Genomic DNA, 24182 nt, shown 5'->3' with positions numbered 1-24182 from the left:
AACGGGGCACTAGAGATCCCACAATGCACTTCCATTATTTTCTGGATATAAAATCCAAATGCTGGAGAGTTTCCATCATTTGTTGGTTAATGGCAGACACAGTTCTCCTGCTTTTGCATACTATTTTTTCTTCTTATACTATGTTACTTCCCCAGAGTGAGAAAAGTAAGTCTTTTCTGGTCTAAAACTTTTGCAGTAAGCAGTTGTATGAGAAATGTCTACGGAATTGCCTAGCCCAAAGGCAGGCAGTGTAGAATTCTGCTTGATAATGAAAGACAGAAAGACGCTGGCTAGGTTTCTTGGCACAATTTTAAAGGCATAATTCTTCAACTTTTCTTCATACTATGGCAGTATATTTTGATGGTATCTGTGAGTTGCTCAGAGAATTTCAAAGTAGTTTTAAATTTTCTTAGCCACAAAGAGCTTGTCAAGGACTGCTGAACGACTATGAAAATGTGAAAACAAACACTCCTGGCGAATATAAAAAGCTTACTGATTTGGAACAGGTTTCAAAAGACAAAATCCAGCATTTCTTGTTGAGATAATATACTTTCTGCTGTTTCACTCTGTTCATTCATTCTCTTGCTTTATTTATTATTTCCATCTGTCCAGACATGCTCTAAATTTCCATTGCATTCCAATGTTTTGTTAGTGTGAGCATAAAATAAAATTCACTTACCAGAGTAATTAATTAACTACCAAGGTAATTGAAGAATGTTAACCTTACATAAATTTTTTACAAATATATTTTAAAGGGGAGATATATACACTCAATTTAAAGAAAACATTTTTCCCTTTAAAATATCCTGTTTTTAATTCCATATCTTTATAGGAAACAAAACCTACATTGCATATTAAAACTGAACAAAATCTAGACTAATCCTTTCATTTCATTTCATTTATGTAAATACCCAAAGCAGTTGGCATTGGTTCTAAATAATCTGCTTAAAAATCTGGTGACACACTAAAACATAGCCACTCCTTTTTAAACAGTAAGAAGGTAAAATATGGGCAGAGTAGGTTTGTAATATCTGATAAGAAATTGGTTCTAAGCACTTGGGTGACTCAGTCAGTTAAGAGTCTGACTTCAGCTCAGATCATGATCTCAAGATTTGTGGCTTTGAGCCTCAAGTCGGGCTCTGTGCTGACAGCTGAGAGCCTGGAGCCTGCTTCAGATTCTGTGTCTTCCTCTCTCCCCTCTACATCTCACACTCTGTTTCTTTCTCTCTCAAAAATAAATAAACATTTTTTTAAAATAAAAAAAAAGAAAAAGAGGGGCTCCTGGTGGCTCAGTCAGTTAAAAGTCCATCTTTGGCTCCGGTCATTATCTCACGGATTGTGTGTTGGAACCCGCATCAGGCCCTGTGTTGACAGCTCAGAGCCTGGAGTCTGCTTCTGATTTTGTGTCTCCGTCTCTCTCTCTCTGCTCCCCCCTGCTTGCTCTCTGTCTCTCTCAATCTCTCTCAATAAATAAATAAATATTAAAAATAAATAAATAAATAAATAAATAAATAAATGAAATTAGTTGATAAAAGCTAGAAGAGATAATGGGCCCTGTTGAATATTAACCAGTTAAGCATAACTCTAGAAATACATATCATTGCATCAGTACTGTAAATATATGTATGTCATTTATGACTAAATATTATTCTATAGTAATAAATATTTTTCTAACACTTAAGATTCTGGAAATAAATGATCAGTGTTAATTTTAACATGATTAAGAGTGACTCTAACCATCAGTTGCTGACACACTAGGGTTCATTCCAAAATATCTTATCTTTAACAAATATCAATGCTAGAACATGTATTTCTGTTTTAATGACTATATTAAAAGATAACATGAAATTTTCAGAAATTAACTTATAAAAGGATGATATATATAATTGTAACCTTATGAAGATGAGTAAATATAGAAATGATTGTTCTCATTTCTAATTTAAACCACATATTACTTTAGTATGTCAGATATTACAGAAGACTAAAAAAAAGAGTTATTGGAGTAAAGGGTAATAAATACTATGTTCTATTACTTTCATTATATACTTTTCCAATTTTGAATGAGAAAAAAAAAAAGGTAGTCATGGAAGTCATTTACTATTATATCAATTTTGTACAGACTTGACCTTGACCGAAGAAACATGCTTTGAAAAGTAGAAATGTTCCCAGCTAAGTAACATACATTAGTCATTAACATTAACTCAATTTTCAGATAAATAATAAATCTCTTCTGATTTTATAGCTAGGAGTTAATCCAGTAGAGTGGTTATCATCAACTCTAAGCCTTTTGGGGTTTTTAATTGTTCTATTCAAATGAAAAGCTTTGTGCCAGCTTTTGTTACCATCCAATTAATTTTCAAAACCAATTAAGATAAAATCATACATAATAATCTCCTACTTATTACTAAGTGTATAAAATTTGCCTCCATCACTTAGTTCTTTTGACCCACCATTGACAACTCCTGATTAGTAGAGCTCCAGTACTCTGCCTCTTTGCTTATTAACATTAACAGACATTTGAAAAAAGATACTCACTTCAATTTGTTAATTCAAACCGTCATCGCACATTTTCTATAATTTGAATAGCTCCACAATTGTTTGTCTTTGAATATCTGACTTCACGTTATCTGGCTTTTTAACATTACTTCTGCTTGAGAACAACGTGGTACTAACACAATGTGGTGTAATTAACCTGGCTGTTGGCTGGTGATCACTCTAGTTCGTATATAAATCTTCTCAGAATAAAAACCTAAATATTAGAAGTAATATTTTATTTAGGTTTGTAAACTCAAGGATGTAAATTCTGTTTCTGATTAGTTTTGATTTGGGTAGCTAACTACGGTATTTCTCAAATTCTGGATGATATCTATACATTTGTTTAACACCCATTCAAGAAATTTTATTGGAAAGCATCAGAAAAAAAAATGTTCCAAATTGCATTTGATTATCATATTCTTTCCATAAACATAATTTAGCATTGTATAAATTTAAATGTATTGCAAAGGTATCGTGATATTTTGTGCTGAGATATTTTTGCCATCTGAATTTTAAAATAATTAGTCAAGTTTATGTCAGGAAATTAACAGATTCAAATGCATTTTTATGCTTCATCTGTATAAATAATTTCAGTTAAAGTATTTTAAAGAAATATACATTTTGCAGATGTAAAAAAATAATGAATTGGTGTTGATGCAAAACTCTAGGATAAACCATAAATGTTATTAGCTCCCTAAAATTAGTTTGCATAAACATCTATAATGGCAGTAAATTAATTCATTTTATGTCTATCTTTATAATGCTTTATTAATGGGATATTTCTAAATTCTTATTAGATGAGCACCTAAGATACCTCTTGTACCTAATATACATTTTCTAATGACAGTAATAATTGTCTACTGATGCAGTGGTTTCCAACCATGATTTTAATAGGGAGCAGGGACACTTCCACAATTTTGTGAGTGCAGTTGGTTAAGATGTACTATGGGAGGATTATAAAGTAAAATAAACAAAGATGTATCTTAACTTCAAAATTTAAAGTGTTGGGGGCAGGGGTGAAGTCACCCAGTCTTGATAATTAATAGGATATGAAGTTAAAGAGTAGGTTGAAACAATATAACTTATGAATGAAAAGCTTCTATTTTCTCAAATAATTAGATAAGAAAGATATCTTGTTAGAAATGAAGAATTTGGCATGGTTGAAGGAGACGAGGTAGGACAGTTATTTAAAATGTAATTGTGGAGGCACCTGGATGGCTCAGTCGGTTAAGCATCTGACTCTTGACTTTGGCTCAGGTTGTGATCTCAAAGCCCTGAGATTGAGCCCAGCCTTGGAGCCCTCACTGGGCGTGAAGCTTACTTAAGTTTCTCTCTCCTTTAGCTCCTTCCCTGCTCCTGCACACACATCTCTCTCTCTCAAAAAAACAAAACAAAAAACAAAAAACAAAAAAAACAAACAAACACAAAACCCCAAAAAACAAAAAACAAACTAGCAAACAAAAACCAAAACCAAAAAAAAAAAAAACCAAAAAACAAAAATAGGGGCACCTGGGTGGCTCAGTTGGTTAAGCATCCAACTTCGGCTCGGGTCATGATCTCATGATCTGTGAGTTCGAGCCCCACATCAGGCTCTGTGCTGACAGCTCAGAGTCTGGAGCCTGCTTCAGATTCTGTGTCTCCCTCTCTCTCTGCCCCTCCCCTGATCGTGCTCTGTGTCTCTCTTTCTCAAAATAAATAAACATTAAAGAAAATAAATAAATAAATAAATAATTAAAAAAGATAATTGTCAGTTTTTGTGGAGTTTTGTTTGTTTTTACCATCGTATTCTCAGGTAATAAACTACTTTCTTATTTTATACAAATGGTGGTGTACATTTTTAAAATGTATATTTTGGTAAACTGGGGATTTCATTTCAGTTGGATAAATAGGAAGAAATGAGTTATATTGTACTGTTTTTCTTTTTTTTTAAGTTTTTTTTTTTTTTCAACGTTTATTTTATTTTCGGGACAGAGAGAGACAGAGCATGAACGGGGGAGGGGCAGAGAGAGAGGGAGACACAGAATCGGAAACAGGCTCCAGGCTCCGAGCCATCAGCCCAGAGCCCGACGCGGGGCTCGAACTCACGGACCGCGAGATCGTGACCTGGCTGAAGTCGGACGCTTAACCGACTGTGCCACCCAGGCGCCCCTGTACTGTTTTTCATTCAAAGTGCCAGCTGCCCTCAGACAAAGTTAAAGTGATAAGCAGGAAGTAAACAGCTTAAACAAATTCAGGTAACATTTCTTAACACAAAGTAAAGATAGAATATAAAACAGAATGTCAATGATATCAGCAGAAACAATGATCATAAGCCAATTCGAGACAGCTGGGAGTGCATTCTGGAAGAGAAATCTGGAGTTCTAAGTTGCTAGGGAACAGGATCCTAACAGTGACTTTTATCTATGTTTGACTTAACTTTGATCAATTTAGAAGAGCCAACTTTTTCAAGTAAACTGTATCTGTATTTGCAGTCAATTTTTTCACCTGGAAACATTCCATGTACAAAACATTAATATATTTTTTGAATGATTTTTTGATAAGGAAATGACCCTTGAGGTCGTATTTCCCCTATAGAGTAACAACACACTAATATGCCTTCATCAACAGTTGCATTTTTAAAGCTTTCTTATTTAGCATTGGAAATAATGTCTCTTCATATGGTGTAGTTTCACAGCTTTGATGCTTTGTTGGCTCCCATTTACCTAGTGGATGAGAGTTCAATATCCAACAGAGATGCTGGAAAACAAAACAAAACAAACAAAGAAACAAACAAAAAACAAAACCTGCAGTAACACTACCTGTATTAGAGAATTCCGTGACAGAGATGATACATATCTTCTATAAGTTTTCAAAGTTACTAATATATTTTGATTCATAGAGGTGATACAGTTAGAATTTATATATTGATGTAATTTCTCCATTAATTTTGACTTCCTCATGAGAATGGGGGCAAGGTATGTGTTTGTTTTGCCTAGCAAAATATCTTTAGATCCTGGTACACTTAATATGTAATACGCTTTTTTAATGAATATTTACCAATTTAAAGATTGGATAAATTAGTGATCAATTAGAAGCATATTTTAAAATACGCAAAAATTTGAGGGGCCTGGGTGACTCAGTCAGTTAAGCGTCCAACTCTTGATTTCAACTCAGGTCATGATCTCATGATTCGTGAGTTCGAGCCCCACATTGGGCTCCATGCTGATAGTGCAGAACCTGCTTGGAATTCTCTTTCTCTCCTCTCTCTGCCTCTCCCCTACTCATGCTTTCTCTCTATCGCAAAATAAATAAATACTAAAAATAAAATTTAGAAAGTGCCAAAAAACTCCTGAAAATAATCAGCTTACTTTTAAATTCATCTGTACATGTGATCACAAAGTCTAATATATATGGAATATAATTAATGTTGAAAGTATTTTTTGATAAATGACTGGAAAACGAAGAATAAGCTATACTGAAATGTCAAGAACTCTTTACCTTGTCTTTATTTGAGTTATGTTTTAAAAAATCAGGCTAATTAGAGAATGTCTTAGATTTCATCATGAAGAAAAAAATGATTTGGAGTTCTGTGAGATTCTATTATAGCTAAATTCAATAAGTGGTTTTAAGAAATTGCTCTAAAAAGTTTTTGAAAGGTTACCACATGGAGGCCAAAAGATTGATGTAACAAAATACCATATAGTGTAAAATAAAAATGTCTGTTTTGTTGACCTCCTTAAATCTATTACTCATGGAGTACTCAGCAAATCTTGCTAAAGCCTTGCTACCAAGGCCTTTTTTGAGGGAAACTTTCTTTTATAAATTAATTTACTAACAGCCTATCCTGGTAGTAACCCAATAAAAATATTTCCTGGGAATTCAACTTAGACTAAATTGAAAAGGCTCTGGACGAGAGTCCTGCCTTCTCCACCAGTGGCTCTGTGACTGCAACATGAGAAGAGGTTAAAGACTGGAAAAGGGGTATTTCATCTAACTCTAGTGTTCTAAAGTATTGTTTGTTTTTGATAGAGGCTTGGTTTTCTCTTCCATGTAAAGGTAGAGATATGAACCCCTTGGACTGTAAACTCATAAATATCATCACATGTGGGAGTCTGAGGGCCTCATTGTACCCATAGTGGGCTCAAATTCAATATTTTCTGTGTATAAAATATCTGCTGTTTTTTAGATCAAATATTGGGGGATGGAACAAATGCAACTCAACCTCTTACTAGCTATTACTTGCCTTTCACATCCATGAAAAGGTTATTTGATAACATAAGTTTGTGGCGAGGACCCCGTGTGCTGATATAAATAAATATATAAATAAAACAATATATGGAACAATATCTGGCACGCAGTAAGAGCTCAATGCAGTTTGACAATTATCATCACTGTCATAGAGTTTTAAAAATGTAAATCTGTGCCCTTTAAAATCTCACAATGTATTTGGATTAAATTTAAAAAAACATAAGGAAGGGGTGCCTGGGTGGCTCAGTCGGTTAAGTATCCAAGTTTGGCTCAGGTCATGATCTTGCAGTTTTGGGAGTTTGAGCTCTACACTGGGGCTCTCTGCTGTCAGTGTGGAGTCTGCTTTGGATCCTCTGTCCTCCTCTCTGCCCCCCCCCCTCAGAAAAATAAACACTTAAAAAAAAAGAGAAAGCATTGCTGTGTGTGGGGAGAACATAAGGAAAATAGCAATTTCAAGATAACAGTTAATACATTGAAGAAATGTGACAAGGCATATACAATTAATTGCCAAAATAATTGACTTAAAAAATTTTTTTAATGTTTATTATTTGAGAAACAGAGAGAGACAGAGAGCAAGCAGGGGAGGTGCAGAGAGAGAGGGAGACACAGAATTGGAAGCAGGCTCCAGGCTCTGAGCTGCCAGCACAGAGCCCCACGCGGGGCTCGAACCCACAGACTGCGAGATCATGACCTGAGCTGAAGTCGGCCGCCCAACCAACTGAGCCACCCCAAAATAATTGACTTTTTAAAGAGTGGTATAGGATATCAGAGGAAGAAGAGACCAGCGTGGATGGGTTAGTCAAAGAACATATTTACAAAGAAGATAAGCTTTGGCTAGGGTTGATAAAATTAGTAAATACTGGTCTCCTCTTCAGTTAAAGATTTATGGCAAATATTTGCTTGTAACTGTATTTTAGCTTGCATCTTGCCTTTTCCGAGACTATTGGGACAATTACATCAATAGATAAGAGCATATACCATACAATAGATTTAAGAGCATACATCATACAATCTTCTAGATTGTAAAAAACACGATCTAGAAGAGTATTCTATTCTCCTAGAATAAGCTATTACAAAAAAAGTCCTGGGGGGTGTCTAAGAAAAATAGACAGTCTATTCCTCTGGATTCCCTACAAATAGTGGATTCCTGGTGTGGGGCAGCCATTCAACCACCCAGATGAAAGACAGGCATAGAGACAAAAAAATAAATAAAAATAAAACAAAACCTCAACCTAACATTTTATTAGTGAAACTGTTAAATTGTGCTTTCTTTTGCTTAGATGTGCCATCCTAAATTTCAGAAGTGACACTGGCTGGGGTCAGAGGACAGAGACCAGGGCCAGAGCCAGACAGAAAGCATTTGCTACACCACATGTGCATATTCTGCCACTCCCATAATGCCCACTGTGGGCTTTCTCAGATCTGAACAATCTATCTCTAGCTGCGTCCTCATGGAAGAAACATAAGGAGAAATAAATGTCATGGGCCAGCCTAGGTTCTTAATGCTAGGAGAATCTTCTATAGGGAAGAAGAGAGAGGTCTTTTCTCTCTTTGGAAATATCTCCCCAGACACTGGAGATTGAATCTTGCTAATTAGACTTAAGGGTCTAGGCAGTTTCCGGGAGGGCTTTGCCTGAGGGACTGTAGGTGGTACTAAGCAGAGAGTCTTCCCCTGAGAATTAGCTTGACCTCGAGAGAGGGTAGGCAGTAAACAACGACTAAAATAATTGCTCTTTTATGAGGCCAGGATGCAGGAACTGAACTTTCTTTTTCTGATGGAAATCTAGGAATTGCTATGACCACACTCCTCTCCAAGTTTATACGACTTAGTTGAAATGACATTGACGGGCATATTTACTTCATACTATGTTTAGGAAAAACAGAGGATCCTTATCATTATCAAAAGGACTAAATAGGGGCACCTGAGTGGCTCAGTCGGTTAAGCGTCTGACTTCGGCTCAGGTCATGATCTCACCCTTCCTGAGTTTGAGCCCCGCCCGCGTCGGGCTCTGGGCTGACAGCTCAGAGCCTGGGGCCTGCTTCGGATTCTATCTCCCTCTCTCTCTGCCCTCCCCTGCTTGCTCTCTATCCCTCAAAAACAAATAAACATTAAAAAAATTACAATATTTGTAAACAATCTTTTCAAGAAGTTGAAATGCTAACTGTAGCCTCAAATTTGTCAGTGTAAAATGAAGGAAATGGTAGAAAACGACATGTTTACAAATTCTCTACAAAAAATAATCACCCTTCTAGTCCTGATTTTACTTTCCATCACCCCACCCTCCACCATGGACACGATTTCTTAATGAAATTATCAAATCTACCACCAAGGAGATGGAAACCCTGACCTTAAATCAACTGGCAAAATTTTGAGAAGAAAAAACTCCTCATGCACCTAGGAGAAATTAATTGTCCTGTCTAAATTGTTGATAACAGTGGTGAGAAAAAGATGCTACTTTCATCATTTATTCAAAGCTGCCAAAACGGTATTGGAGACATTGATAAAAAATAACCACATTTGCAATTTAAATAACACAAAATATTTCATTTTTAGCTGTTCTCCTCCTTTTATTTCTGGGGCAAATTCTTTCTTCCTTTCAGCTTGTCTGGGCTGATTGCTTGCCTTCATAATATACTGTTTGGAATGATTTAAATTCTTTTTTTTTTTAAGCAGAAAAAGAAAAAATGGAATTTTTAAAAAGCCCACATACATTTGTATGTTTTGACATGCATTCTTTATTCAAATTTATTATAAAATTTTATTTCCAATTGTAAGTCTAAGAACTTGGAGATGTGGGGAATGGGAGAAAGGGAAGGATTTGACTTACAATATGAAATAGGATGTCTCTCCCAGAGAAGTCTTCATGGGTTTCATTTTAATTAACCTGCCTTCATTTTTATTGTTGTATTATTCAGTTTCACTTTATGGTGCCATTTAGACAGTAAACTTTTCACACATCTGCAGGGACTGATAACAATGAGTTTAATTTAAATTAAAACTATCAGTACAATTTAAAGATACCAGTACTACTAAGAATATTTGCTACAATAGCATATATCAGTTCATGCCCCTTTTTTTTCAAGAAGCCTATAGAAATACTGAAGGTCCTGCTGAGAATTTTTAGCCGTTTTCTTTTTTCACACCAAACTGCCCGTTTATTAGGATTTGGAGATCTTTAAGAAACTAGATAGTTCTTCTTGATTCTCAACTAATTTGTTCCAGCTTCTGTATGACTAAAATAATCCTGAGTTGTTTAAGCTATACTGATTATTTGGGATTGTTAGTGATGAATTGTCCTTTTCATTGAAAAAATAAGAATTTTAATTATGTCTTATAAATAGCATTATTTAAATGGCTTTGAGCAGTAAATATATAATCAAGAAGGTACTTAGTGAAACAAAGGAAATATATTTTTCAGCCAAAACTGGGGGAGAAAAACCAAATAACATGAGGTAATAAAATACCTTATGGGAGAAAATAATTATGTGGTTGTGTTTCCACTACTTGGAATATTGCTGCACATATATCTGAAGTTTTAGATCATCCTTAAGTTCGTTAAGATCTCTCTTCTGATTACACGACCATATGTTATTTTAATATTAGCTTCCTCTGGAATCCTTCCCCCTTATGATTTAAGCATATTATTTATTTACATACTACCTTGGTTTTCTTCAAATCACGTATATTCTAGGGTAGGCAAGCATTATTTTTCACTACTCTAGTGCTTATAATGCCTCCATTGCAACTGATGAATAGATTTTAAGCCATAAATTTATTATTAACTATAAATTAAAGAAATATATTATTGGATATCAGCGATTGGTGGAAAATATTCAAAGAACTCAGAAAATAGTACCTCAGTAAATGAGTTAATAATATATTTAAAGTCTATCTGATGACAACACATATACAGATAACAAATATTAACAACAAAGATACAAAGCAATATATCACAACATTGTGCTGTGCACAAAATTAGGAGTGTTCTCATATTCGTTCATTCATTAAAGAAATATTTACTGAGTACCCATTATGTTCTAGTCATTATTTTTAATGTTTATGAGTGTTTTTCTTTCTTTGTTTTGGTGTGTATGTATGTGAAAGTAATTGAAATAAAAATAAAGCAGCATAAAGGCAGAAGGAAAGTTCAGGTGTTGCAATTATGAGAAAGGTTTTGTCCTCTCAGTGCTGAGAATATTTTTTTTATCTCTATTGCTCTGTCATTTAATTGTTTTGAGATATTTTAAGAAATAAGTGTGCAGATCAATAAATTTATATATATATATGCATCCATGCCATTATTAATGAAATCAAGATACAGAAAATTCCCAACACCTCAAAGACGCTATCATGCCTCTTCTAAACACCCATCCACAGAAGGGACTACTTATTATATCCCAAACTATAAGTCAGTTCACCTGCTCTTGAAGTTCACATAAATGGAATCATATAATATATACTTTTCTGAGTTTGGTTCTCTTGTGCAATACAACGCATGTAAGATCCATCCTGTTGTTTTTATTTTCACTCATGAATGGGTGTTACATCTAACTAAATTATTTTTTCTTTTAGTTGTTGAAATAATATTTTCCTGTTTACTATGAATGTATTGAATTGCATTGATTAATTTTGTATATTACACAACATTTGAATTATAGAAATTAATCTCATTTGATTATGAAATATTTTTCTTTTCATGTATTTTTGGTTTTTATTTGTTACAATCGTGTTTAAGGTGTTTGAGTTAATGAGGAATATTGTTCTGTAATATTTTTTACTTACTTTATTTATTTAAATTCAAGTTTGTTAACATATATGTAGTATTGATTTCAGGAGTAGAACCCAGTGATTCAGCACTTACATAGAACACCCAGTGCTCATCCCAACAAGTATGCTCCTTAATGCCCATGACTCATTTAGCCCATCCCCCCACCGACCTTCCCTCCATCAACCCTCAGTTTGTTCTCTGTGTTTAAGAGTCTCTTATGATTTGCCTCCCTCTCTGTTTTTATCCTGTTTTTCGTTCCCTTCCTCTATGTTCATCTGCTTTGTTTCTTAAATTCCACATATGAGAGAAACATATGATATTAATCTTTTAATACAAATAATACACTCTACTTCCATCCATGTTGTTGCAAATGGCAATATTTCTTTCTTTTTGATCATCACGTAATATTCCATTGTATGTATAAACCACCTCTTCTTTATCCATTCATCAGTCGATGGGCATTTGGGCTCTTTCCATACATTGGCTATTGTTGATAGCACTGCTATAAACACTGAGGTACATATGCCCCTTTGAATTAGCATTTTTGTATTCTTTGGATGAATACCTAGTAGTGCAATTGCTGGGTTATAGGGTAGTTCTACTTTTAATTTTTTAAGGAACCTCCATACTGTTTTCCCAGAGTGGCTGTGCCAGTTTGCATTCCCACCAGCATGCAAAAGTGTTCCCCTTTTTTGCATCCTCACCAACATCTGTTATTTTGTTTTTCGTAATGTCCTTGACAAGTTTTTGTCAACAAGGTAGTTTGGTATTATGAAACAAATTGAGAAACATTCTCTCTTGCTATTCTCTGAAATAGCTGTGTAAAATGTATCATATTTCTTTCTTAAACGTGTAGAGAAATTCACCAGCAAAGCTATCTGGACTTCAAATTTTCTTTAGAGGAGTATTCTTTTATATTGATTAAATTTCTTTAACAGATTTAGAAACATTCATACTTTTTTTTTTCTGTACCAGTTATGTGAAGCTGTGTTTTGCAAGGCATATTTCCATTTCATCAACATTTTCAAATTTACTGACATACAGTTGCTTGTAATATTGTTAATGACTAAAAGACCAGTTATGATATTTCCTCTTTTATTTATAATTTTGATTATTGATTATTTTCACTGTTTTTTTTCTATTTATTACTGGAGTTTAATATTTTTTATTTTTCTTCAGAACTAACTTCTGGCTTTATAGATTTTTCTTTCCTATAGATATATGTCATTTATTTTTATTTTATTTTGATTTTTTATCCTAGTTGTTTGAGTTTACTTAGCTGTTCTGTTTTCTAGATTCTTGCTATTGAATCTCAGATAATTTACTTTTATTTTTTCTTTTCCAATATATGCATTGAGAATAAGAATTTTCCCCTAAAGTCTGCTTTAGCTTTATCCTACAAACTCATTGCTTTGTCATTTTGATTACTAATGTAAACTCTGTGTGTCTTTTATTTTTAAGTTTATTTATTTATTTTTTAATTTTTTTTAACATTTATTTAGTTTTGAGACAGAGAGAGACAGAGCATGAACAGGGGAGGGGCAGAGAGAGAGGGAGACACAGAATCGGAAGCAGGCTCCAGGCTCTGAGCCGTCAGCCCAGAGCCTGACGCAGGGCTCGAATTCTTGGACCGCAAGATCGTGACCTGAGTTGAAGTCTGACTCTTAACCGACTGAGCCACCCAGGCGCCCCTGTTTATTTTTAAGAGACAGAGAGAGCAAATGCAGAAAGAGAGAAAGGGAGAGACGGAATCCCAAGCAGCCTCCTCACTGTCAGCGTGGAGCTGGATGCAGGGCTCAAACCCACAAACCATGAGATCATAATCTGAGCTGAAATCAGGAGTCAGTCACTTAATCCACTGAGACACCCAGGTGCCCCTAAACTCTGTGTGTCTTTGACCTATGCTTGTCCTTGCTATTAATGATTCTGTACTTTCCCTTCTAATATATGACTTCTTCCTGCTTATAATTTCTGTTCCCTGCTTTCTTTATTAATCCATGTGAGCAAGTGTCACGGATATTGTCTGCTAACTACTACTGGATACCATATAACTTGTCTACCTTTGTATCAGTGCACATCTCTGATCTCAGTAGCTAGGGTGAGTGGGAAAATCAAATAATGATTTATTAGCTTGCTAGATCTGCTGTAATAAAATACCACAAAGCAGGGGACTTAACCAACAGAAGTTTATTGTCTCACAGTTCCAGAGACTAGAAGTCTGAGATCAAAATGTTAACAGTGTTAGTTGCATTTGAAGGCCATGAGGAAGAATCAGTTCTATGTCTCTCTCCTAGTTCTTGTGGTTTGCTGGAAGACTTTGGCATTCCTTGTCTTACAGGTATATACCTTCATCTTCACATGGTGTTTTCCTTATGTGTGCATGTCTGTGCCCACATTTCCCCTTTTTATGAGGATACAATTCATTCATCTGCAATGACCGAATTTCCAAATAAAATTCAGGGTTCATCGCTTACATACAACACCCAGTGCTCAGCCCAACAGGTACCCTCCTCAATGCCCATCACCCATTTGCCCCTCCCCACCTTCCTCCGCTTCAACCATCAGTTTATTCTCTGTATTTAAGAGTCTCTTGTAGTTTGCCTCCTCTCTGTTTGAAACTGTTTTTCCCCCTCCCCTTCCCCCATGGTCTTCTGTTAAGTTTCTCAAATTCCACATATGAGTGAAAACATATGATATCTGTCTTTGACTGACTTATTTCACTTAGCATAATACCCTCCAGTTCCATCCACGTTGCTGCTAATGACAAGATTTCATTCTTTCTCATTGCCAAGTAGTGTTCTGTTATGTATATAAACTACATCTTCTTTATCCAGTCATCAGTTGATGAACATTTGGGTTCTTCCATAATTTGGCTATTGTTGATAGCACTGCTATAAACATTGGGGCACGTGTAGCCCTATGAATCAGCACTCTGGTATCCTTTGGATAAATTCCTGGTATGGCAATTCTATTTTTAATTGTTTGAGAAACCTCCACACTGTTTTCCAGAGTGGCTGGACCAGCTTGCATTCCCAACAACAGTGCAAGAGGGTTCCTATTTCTCAACATCCTCACCAACATCTGTTGTTTCTTGAGTTATTGATTTTTGCCACTCTGGTGTGAGGTGGTATCTCAATGTGGTTTTGATTTGTATTTCCCTGATGATAAGTGATGTTGAGCATCTTCTCATTTTTCTGTTGGCCATCTGGATAGCTTCTTTGGAAAAGTGTCTATTCATGTCTTCTGCCCATTTCTTCACTGGATTATTTGTTTTTCGGGTGTTGAGTTTGGTAAGTTCTTTATAGATTTTGAATAACCCTTTATCCAATATGCCATTTGCAAATATCTTCTCCCATTCCATCAGTTGCCTTTTAGTTTTGTTGATTGCTTCCTTTACTGTGCAGAAGCTTTTTATCTTGATGCGGTCTCAATAGTTCATTTTTACTTTTATTTCCCTTGCCTTTGGAGATGTGTTGAGTAACAAGTTGCTATAACTGAGGTCAAAAAGGGTGTTGCCTGTTTTCTCCTCTAGAGTTTTGATGGTTTCCTGTCTCACGTTAAGTCTTTTATCCATTTTGAGTTTATTTTTGTGTATGGTGGAAGAAAGTGGTCCAGTTTCATTCTTATGCATGTTGCTCTCTAGTTCTCCCAGCACCATTTGCTAAAGAGACTGTCTTTTTTTCCATTGGATACTCTGTCAAAGATTACTTGGACATACATTTTTGGGTCCAATTCTGGATTCTCTATTCTATTCCATCGGTCTATGTATCTGTTTTTGGTACCAATACCATACTGTCTTGATAATTACAGCTTTGTAGTAGAGGCTAAAGTCCGGGATTGTGATGCCTCTTGCTTTGGTTTTCTTTTTCATCATTACTTTGGCTATTCAGGTCTTTTGTGGTTCCATACAAATTTTAGGACTGCTTGTTCTAGCTTTGAGAAGAAAGTTGGTGCAATTTTGATTGAGATTGTATTGAATGTGTAGATAGATTTGGGTATTGTTGACATTTTAACAATATTTATTTTTCTAATCCATGAGCATGGAATGTTTTTCCATTTCTTTGTGTCTTCTTCAGTTTCTTTCATAATTTTTCTATATTTTTTAATTGTAATTCTTTTACATCTTTGGTTAGATTTATTCCTAGGTATTTTATGGTTCTTGGTGTGATTTTAAATGGGATCAATTCCTTGATTTCTCTTTTTATTGTTTCATTATTGGGGTATAGAAATACAACCAATTTCTGTACATTGATTTTATACCCTGTGACTTTGCTGAAGTCATGTATCAGTTCTAGCAGCTTTTTTGTGGAGTCTTTCAGGTTTTCCATGTAGAGTATCATGTCATCTATAAAAAAAGAAAGTTTGATTTCTTCTTTGCCAATTTGCATTCCTTTTATTTCATTTTGTTGTCTGATTGCAGAAGCTAGGACCTTAAACACTACATTAAACAACAATGGTGACAGTGGACATTACTGTCATGTTCCTGATCTTGGGGAAAGCTCTCAGTTTTTCTCCAATGAGGATGATATTAACTGTGGGCCTTTGATATATGTCTTTTATGATGTTAAGGTATGTTCCTTCTATCCCGACTTTCTTGAGGGTTTTTATTAAGAAAGGATGCTGTATTTTGCCAAATGCTTTTTCTGCATCTATTGACAGGATCATATGGCTCTTATCCTTTCTTCTATTAATGTGATGTATCATACTGATTGATTTGCTAATATTGAACCAGCCCTGCAGCCCAGAAATGAATCCTACTTGATCATGGTGAATAATTCTTTTAATACTATTGAATTCGATTTACTAGTATCTTGTTGAGAATTTTTGCATCCATGTTCATCAGGGATATTGGCCTGTAATTCTCCTTTTTAGTGGGGTCTCTGTCTGGTTTGGGAGTCTAGATCATACTGGCTTCATAAAATGAGTCCAGAAGCTTTCCTCCCATTTCAATTTTTTGGAACAGCTTGAGAGGCTTTAAATGTCTTGTAGAATTCCCCTGGGAAGCCATCTTACACAGGACTCTTATTTTTTGGGAGATTTTTGATAACTGATTCAATTACTTTGTTGGTTATGGGTCTGTTCAAATTTTCTATTTCTTTCCGTTTGAGTTTGGTAGTGTGTGGGTGTCTAGGAATTTGTCCATTTCTTCCAGGTTGTCCAGTTTGTTGGCATTTAATTCTTTATAGTATTCTCTTATAATTGCATTTGGTGTTGGTTGTGATCTCTCCTCTTTCGTTCATGATTTTATCTATTTGAGTTCTCTCTCTCAATCTCTCCCTTTCTCTCTCTCTCTCTCTCTCTCTCTCTCTCTCTTTTGAGAAGTCTGGCTAGGGGTTTATCAATTTTGTTTATTCTTTCATAAAAACAGCTCTTAGTTTATTTATCTGTTTTTCTGAGTTTTTTTTTTTTTTTTGATTCTGTATTATTTATTTCTGCTCTAACCTTTATTATTTCTCTACTTCTGGGTTTGGGGTTCTTTTGCTGTTCTGCTTCTAGTTCCTTTAGGTGTGAGGTTATGTTTTGTATTTGGGATTTTTCTTGTTCCTGAGATAGGCCCTGGATTGCAATGTATTTTCCTCTTAGGACTGCCTTTGTTGTATCCCATAGGTTTTGGACTATCGTGTTTTCATTTTAATTTGCTTCTATATATTTTTTAATTTCTTCTTTAATTGCCTGGTTGACCCATTCATTCTTTAGTAGGATATTCTTTAACCTCCATGTATTTTGAGGCTTTCCAAATTTTTTCTTGTGGTTGATTTCAAGTTTCATAGCGTCGTGACCTAAAAATATGCATGGTATGATCTCAGTTCTTTTATATTTATTGAGGAATGTTTTGTGATCCAGTATGTGATCTATTTTGGAGAATGTTCCATATGCACTTGAGACAAATGTGTATTCTGTTGCTTTTCATGAAAAGTTCTGAATATATATGCCAAATCCATCTGGTCCAGTGTATCATTCAAGGCCATTGTTTCTTTAATGATTTTCTGCCTAGATGACCTGTTCATTGTTGTAAATGGAGTATTAAAGTCACCTACAATTACCATATTCTTATCAATAAGATTGCCTATGTTTGTGATTAATGGATTTATATATTTGGGTGTTCCAAGTTGGGAGCATACAATTTACAATTGTGAGCTCTTCTGGATGGATAGACCAATTAATTATGATATAATGCCCTATTCATCTCTTGTTACACTCTTTAGTTTAAAATATAGTTTGTCTGAAATCCTTCTGTGAGGCCAGTATTACCTCGATTCCAAAACCAGACAGAGACCCCACTAAAAAGGAGAACTATAGACCAATTTCCCTGATGAACAAGTATGCAAAAATCCTCAACAAGATATTAGCCAACTGGATACAACAATACATTAAAAAAATTATTCACCACAACCAAGTGGGATTTATACCGGGGATGCAGGGCTGGTTCAGTCTCCACAAAACAATTAACATGATTTATCACATCAATAAAGAAAGGACAAGAATGATATGATCCTCTCAATAGATGCAGAGAAAGCATTAGACAAAATACAGAATCTTTTCTTGATAAAAACCCTCAAGAAAGTAGGGATAGAAGGATCATACCTTGACATCATTAAAGCCATATATGAATGACTGAATGCTGATATCATCCTCAATGGGGAAAAACTGAGAGCTTTCCCTCTAAGGTCAGGAACAAGACAGGGATGTCCACTCTCACCACTGTTATTCAACAAAGTATTGGAAGTCTTAACCTCTGTAATCAGACAACACAAAGAAATAAAATCATCCAAATCGGCCAGGAGGAGGTCAAACTTTTACTCTTTGCAGATGACATGATACTCCATATGGAAAGCCCAAAAGATTCCACCAAAAAACTGCTAGAACTGATTCATGAATTCAGCAAAGTTGCAGGATATAAAATCAACGCACAGAAATAAGTTGCATTCCTATTCACCAACAATGAAGCAACAGAAAGAGAAATCAAGGAATCGATCCCATTTACAATTGCACCAAAACCCATAAAATACCTAGGAAAAATCTAAACAAAGAGGTAAAAAATCTATACGCTGAAAACTATACAAAGCTTATGAAAGAAATTGAAGAAGACACAAACAAATGGAAAAAGATTCCATGTTCCTGGAAAGGAAGAACAAATATTGTTAAAATGTCAATACTACCCAAAGCAATCTACGTATTCAATGCAATCCCTAGCTAAATAACACCAGCATTCCTCACAGAGCTAGAACAAATAATTCTAAAATTTGTATGGAACCAGAAAAGACCCCAAATAGCCAAAGCAATCTTGAAAAAGAAGACCAAAGCAGAAGGCATCACAATCCCAGACTTCACGCTATACTACAAAGCTACAATCATCAAGACAGCATGGTACTGGCACAAGAACAGACACTCAGATCAATGGAACCAAATAGAGAACCCAGAAATGGACCCACAAACCTATGGCCAACTAATCTTTGATAAAGCAGGAAAGAATAGCCAATGGAATAAAGACAGTCTGTTCAGCAAATGGTGCTGGCAAAACTGGACCGTGACATGCAGAAGAATGAACCTGGACCATTTTCTTACACCGTACACCAAAATAAACTCAAAGTGGATGAAAGACCTCTTTGATCTTGGTCACAGCAACTACTTACTCAACATGTCTCCTGAGGCAAGTAAAACCAAAGCAAAAATTAACTACTGGAATCTCATCAAAATAAAAAGCTTCTGCACAGTGAGGGAAACAATCAGCAAGTCTAAAAAGCAACTGACAGAATGGGAGAAGATATTTGCAAATGACATATCAGATAAAGGGCTAGTATCCAAAATCTATAAGGAACTTACCAAACTCAACACCCAAAAAACAAATAATCCAGTGAAGAAATGGGCAAAAGACATGAATAGACACTTCTCCAAAGACATCCAGATGGCCAGCTGACACATGAAAAATGCTCAACATCACTCATCATCAAGGAAATACAAATCAAAACCACAATGAGATAACACCTCACACCTGTCAGAATGGCTAACATTACCACCTCAGGCAACAACAGATGTTGGTGAGGATGCGGAGAAAGAGGATCTCTTTTACATTGTTGGTGGGAATGCAAGCTGGTGCAGACACTCTGGAAAACAGTATGGAGGTTCCTCAAAAAATTAAAAACAGAACTACCCTACGACCCAGCAATTGCACTACTAGGCATTTATCCAAGGGATATAGGTGTGCTGTTTGGAAGGGACATATGCACCCCCATGTTTATGGCAGCACTATCAACAAAAGCCAAAGTATGGAAAGAACCCACATGTCCATTGGTGGATGAATGGATAAAGAAGATGTGGTATATGTATATATATGATGGAGTATTACTTGGCAATCAGAAAGAATGAAATCTTGCTAATTGCAACTATGTGGATGGAACTGGAGGGTAGTATGCTAAGTGAAATTAGAGAAAGACAAAAATCATATGACTTCACTCATATGAGAACTTTAAGAGACAAAACGGATGAACATAAGGGAAAGGAAATAAAAATAATATAAACACAGGGAGGGGGACAAAACAGAAGAAACTCATAAACATGGAGAACAAACTAAGGGTTAGGGAGGGGTTGTGGGAGGGGGGATGGGCTAAATGGGTAAGGGGTATTAAGGAATCTACTCCTGAAATCATTGTTGCACTATATGCTAATTTGGATGTAAATTAAAAAAAATAAAAATAAAAAAACGAAAAAATAAAATATAGTTTGATACAAATATGATTACTCTAGTTTTATTTTGACTTCTAATAGCATCTTATTTCTTTTGATTGGGACATTTAGTCTATTTACATTCAGAGTGATTATTGAAAGATATGGATTTAGTGCCATTGTGTTATCTGTAGATTTCATGCTTGCTGTGATGTCTCTGTTCCTTTGTAGTCTTTGGAGCTTTTCACTCATAGATTCCCCCTTAGGATCTCCTGCAGAGCTGGTTTAGTGGTCATGAACTCCTTCAGTTTTTGTTTGTCTGGGAAAGACTTTCTCTCTCCTTCTATTCTTAATGACAGCCTTGCTGGATAAAAGGTTCTTGGGTGCATATTTTTCCTAATCAGCACATTGAATATATCCTGCCACTCCCTTCTGGCCTGCCAAGTTCTAGTGGATAGGTCTGCTACTTCCTTTAAACATCTACCCTTGTAGTTTAAGACCCATTTGTCCCTAGCCGCTTTCAGAATTCTCTTTATCTTTCTATTTTGCCAGTTTCACTCTGATATGCCATGGTGAAGACCTATTCTCGTTAAATGTAAAGAAAGTTCTCTGTGCCTCCTGGATTTGGATATCTGTTTCCTTCCCTAGATGAGGTAAGTTCTCAGTTATAATTTGTTCAAGTAAACCTTCTGCTCCTTTCTCTCTTCTTCTTCTGGAATTCCTATGATATGAATATTATTACATTTCATTGAATCATTTAGGTCTCTAATCCTGCCCTCATGGTTTAGTATTTTCTTATCTCTGTTTTTCTCAGCTTCATTATTTTCCATAATTTTATCTTCTATTTCACTTATTCTCCCCTCTGCTTCCTCCATCCTTGCTGTCACTTCATCTAGTTTATTTTGCATCTCATTTCCAGCATTTTTTAATTCATCATGACTATTTCCCAGTTCTTTGATCTCCACAACAATAGATTCTCTGCTGTCTTCTATGCTTTTTTAAAGCCCAGATATTAATCTTATGACTATTATTCTAAATTCTTGATCAGATATATTGTTGATATCTGTTTTGAGCAATTCTTTGGCTATCATTTCTTCCTGGAGTTTCTTTTGAGGACAATTATGTTTCATCATTTTGGCTAGTTTTCTGTCCTTTATGTGTTTTAATAGCTTATGTATCCTGCACCTGCGAACACTACTATATTAAGAATGGGCCATACATTGTCCAGGGCCTAGCCCTTCTGGAGGAGTGTTGCATGCTCTCTGTTGTGAGTCTGGTTGCTTTATCTCTCTACTCGTAGTGGTAGTTTGGACCTTCTATCAGGTTGCTTTGATTTGTTTGTTGAAGTAACCCTGGAAAAATTTAAAAGGGGTGGTAGTGGAAGAAGCTTTATCCAATACAAAGAGAGAAATGACAGGGTTGGGGAAAATAAAAGAAAAATAAAATTGACCAGGCAGAGAATCAGAGAAACTATATGGCTTAATCCAGAGTGGGGGGGGGTGCATAAAGAATAAAGAGATATAGAAGAGGTATAAAGAAAACAGATTTAAAATGTCTGCTTAAACAAACCAACAACCAGAATTGAGGAGGGAAGAAATAAGAGGAAGAAAAGAAAAGAAAAGAAAAGAAAAGAAAAGAAAAGAAAAGAAAAGAAAAAAAAGAAAAGAAAAGAAAAGAAAAGAAAAGAAAAGAAAAGAAAAGAAAAGAAAAAATATATATAATAAGAACTGACCAAGAATCAAATCAGAAAATTCAAAACTGCTGGATTGATGTCTGATGGTGTCCTGGAATCATTGACTGTGCTGGTCTGGATGAGAGGCCATCTGGTTCCTTCAGTGTCAGTCTCACTCCAGTAGATACACAGTTGCCAGGCACAGAAGGGCATGGTTTGGTGTAGCAGGTCCTACCTCCACTGTGGGCCTGCTGTCCTGTTTCTTGAAGACCCACCTTGTCGGTGATGGGGAGAAAAATGGCAACACCCCAGTCTCTCCTCCCCGCACCTAGTGTCACAAACCACACCGTACAGGCAGTCCTCATAGCACTGTGCAGGCATGAATGGGCTGGTTTGTCCACTCCACAATCTTCTATGCCTCCCAGGACCTCTGTTTGGATTCAAACCCCAATATCTTAAAGGATCCTGCTCTGCTTGCCTGAGTCCTGGGGTAGTGCTACTCTGCCCAGCTGGCAAGGGGCATCTGGCTGTCCAGCGCCTTCAGAGTCTTTTGCCCTTGGAGTGTCAATATACCTTCTTCCCACAGCACTCAAGGGAGTGGACTGGTCTTCCAATGCACCTCTGAGAGCTTGCTACTGAAGAGGCTGGCTCCCACTACCCCCCAAGGTGTGAGCACAGGGCAGCAGGCCCCTGTCCAGAGGAAGTGTTGCAACCCTGAATTGTCATTCGTAAGGCTGTTTGCAAGTTAGGAACTGGCTCTTTCTCCATTTGTTGCATTCCATGGTCCATGGTCTGGAGAGGTTTCTCTCTTGTCCAAATACAATCCTACACTTTCACAGCCTTTCTCTTCTTTTTGTCTCTCTACAAAAAAAGGATCCCTCCCTTACACCACCCATTTTTATTCCTCCCAATTTGCAATCATGCATCTATGGCCTTCCCTCCTGTCCCATGGACTCCTAGAGATGTTTCTGTCACTCTGTAGCTTGGATTCCTGGAATTCCAACTCTTCTGGCCTCAATACCACTGTGTTTGAGGGACAAGGGAACTTTGGGCCGACCTACTTCACAATGTTGACTCAACTCTTTTTTGTTTTTAAGTTTATTTATTTATTTTGAGAGACAGAGAGTGTGAGTAGGGGAGGGGCAGGAGAGAGGGAGAGAAAGAATCCCAAGCATGCACCCCACTATCAGCACAGAACCCAACGTAAGGCTTGAACTCACCAACTGTGAGATCATGTCCTAAGCCGAAATCAAGAGTTGGACACTTAACTGATTGAGCCACCTAGGCACCCAAGGGTGGACAGTTTTACACATTATGAGTGAGAATGTGTATAACTGGTGATCCCTTTTAGGGATAAAGAAAAGCAAATTAACAGATGCCCTAATTTTTTTGACACGGTTGTCCGGAAGGCAGGATAGTGGCTGCCAGAGCCAACTTAAAAACTATTGTTCCTCAACCTAGAATGTTAGGGGATTTGGAGGATTCTGTCAGAAAATCTTATAGAGTGGGACCTCACACCCAGAGTTTTATTAAAATAGTGGCAGTGATTCCTCAACAAAAGCAAAATCAAGAAAGTAGAAATCACAAATACACTTAGAGTTGGATTTAGCTATTAATGAAGCCTCTGCTGAGGGAAAGGTGACTTCACACACTCCAGGAAATAAAGGGAGAAGAAATGTTGTCAACCAGAGATTTCCCTTAGCCTTATCCCTCTACATGCCTGAGACCAGAAACTCGCCTAAATAAAACCATGGAGCTGCCAGATGTGATTCCTGAAATATTTATGTGTTTTGGCTTCTTTTTCCTCTTAATCTGCAAGTTCATGCCACTTCCCACACTGCTGAAGTATCTACTGAATTGAGGTCCTGACAGAGATTATCTACAAGACTCAGAGACCTCAGGGGAGGCACCCACACTGTGGTACCAGTCATTGACCAGTTGGAACATAATCTGTTTCTCATTTATCTCTCAGAGAAAGCAAGCTATTTAGGAAAAATCAAAGGTTCCTAACTTAACAAAGGGACCTCTATTTTCTAGGGCATTGCTCTGGAGATACTTTTAATAAACCCACATCCAAGGGAAGGAGTTTGAAGAGAGAGATATTGGGAGTAAACTTCTGACACTCATTGATATGTTCATATTATGAAAAACTCAGGCAACAATGATTATTTGTGTTTGCCTCAAAATTCCAGTCCTTAGAAAATTTAAAGGATTATTATCATTCAAATAAAGGCAATAACTATTATCAACTGATTAAATGATTATGATATTTAAAATAACACTCAGAAATATATCTCTTGACTCCCTTCATATTT

Source organism: Lynx canadensis, chromosome B2 (assembly GCF_007474595.2).
Source record: "Lynx canadensis isolate LIC74 chromosome B2, mLynCan4.pri.v2, whole genome shotgun sequence".
Lineage (NCBI taxonomy): Eukaryota > Metazoa > Chordata > Mammalia > Carnivora > Felidae > Lynx > Lynx canadensis.
The sequence above is the reverse complement of the archived record's forward strand: the minus strand, read 5'-3'. Positions refer to the sequence as shown.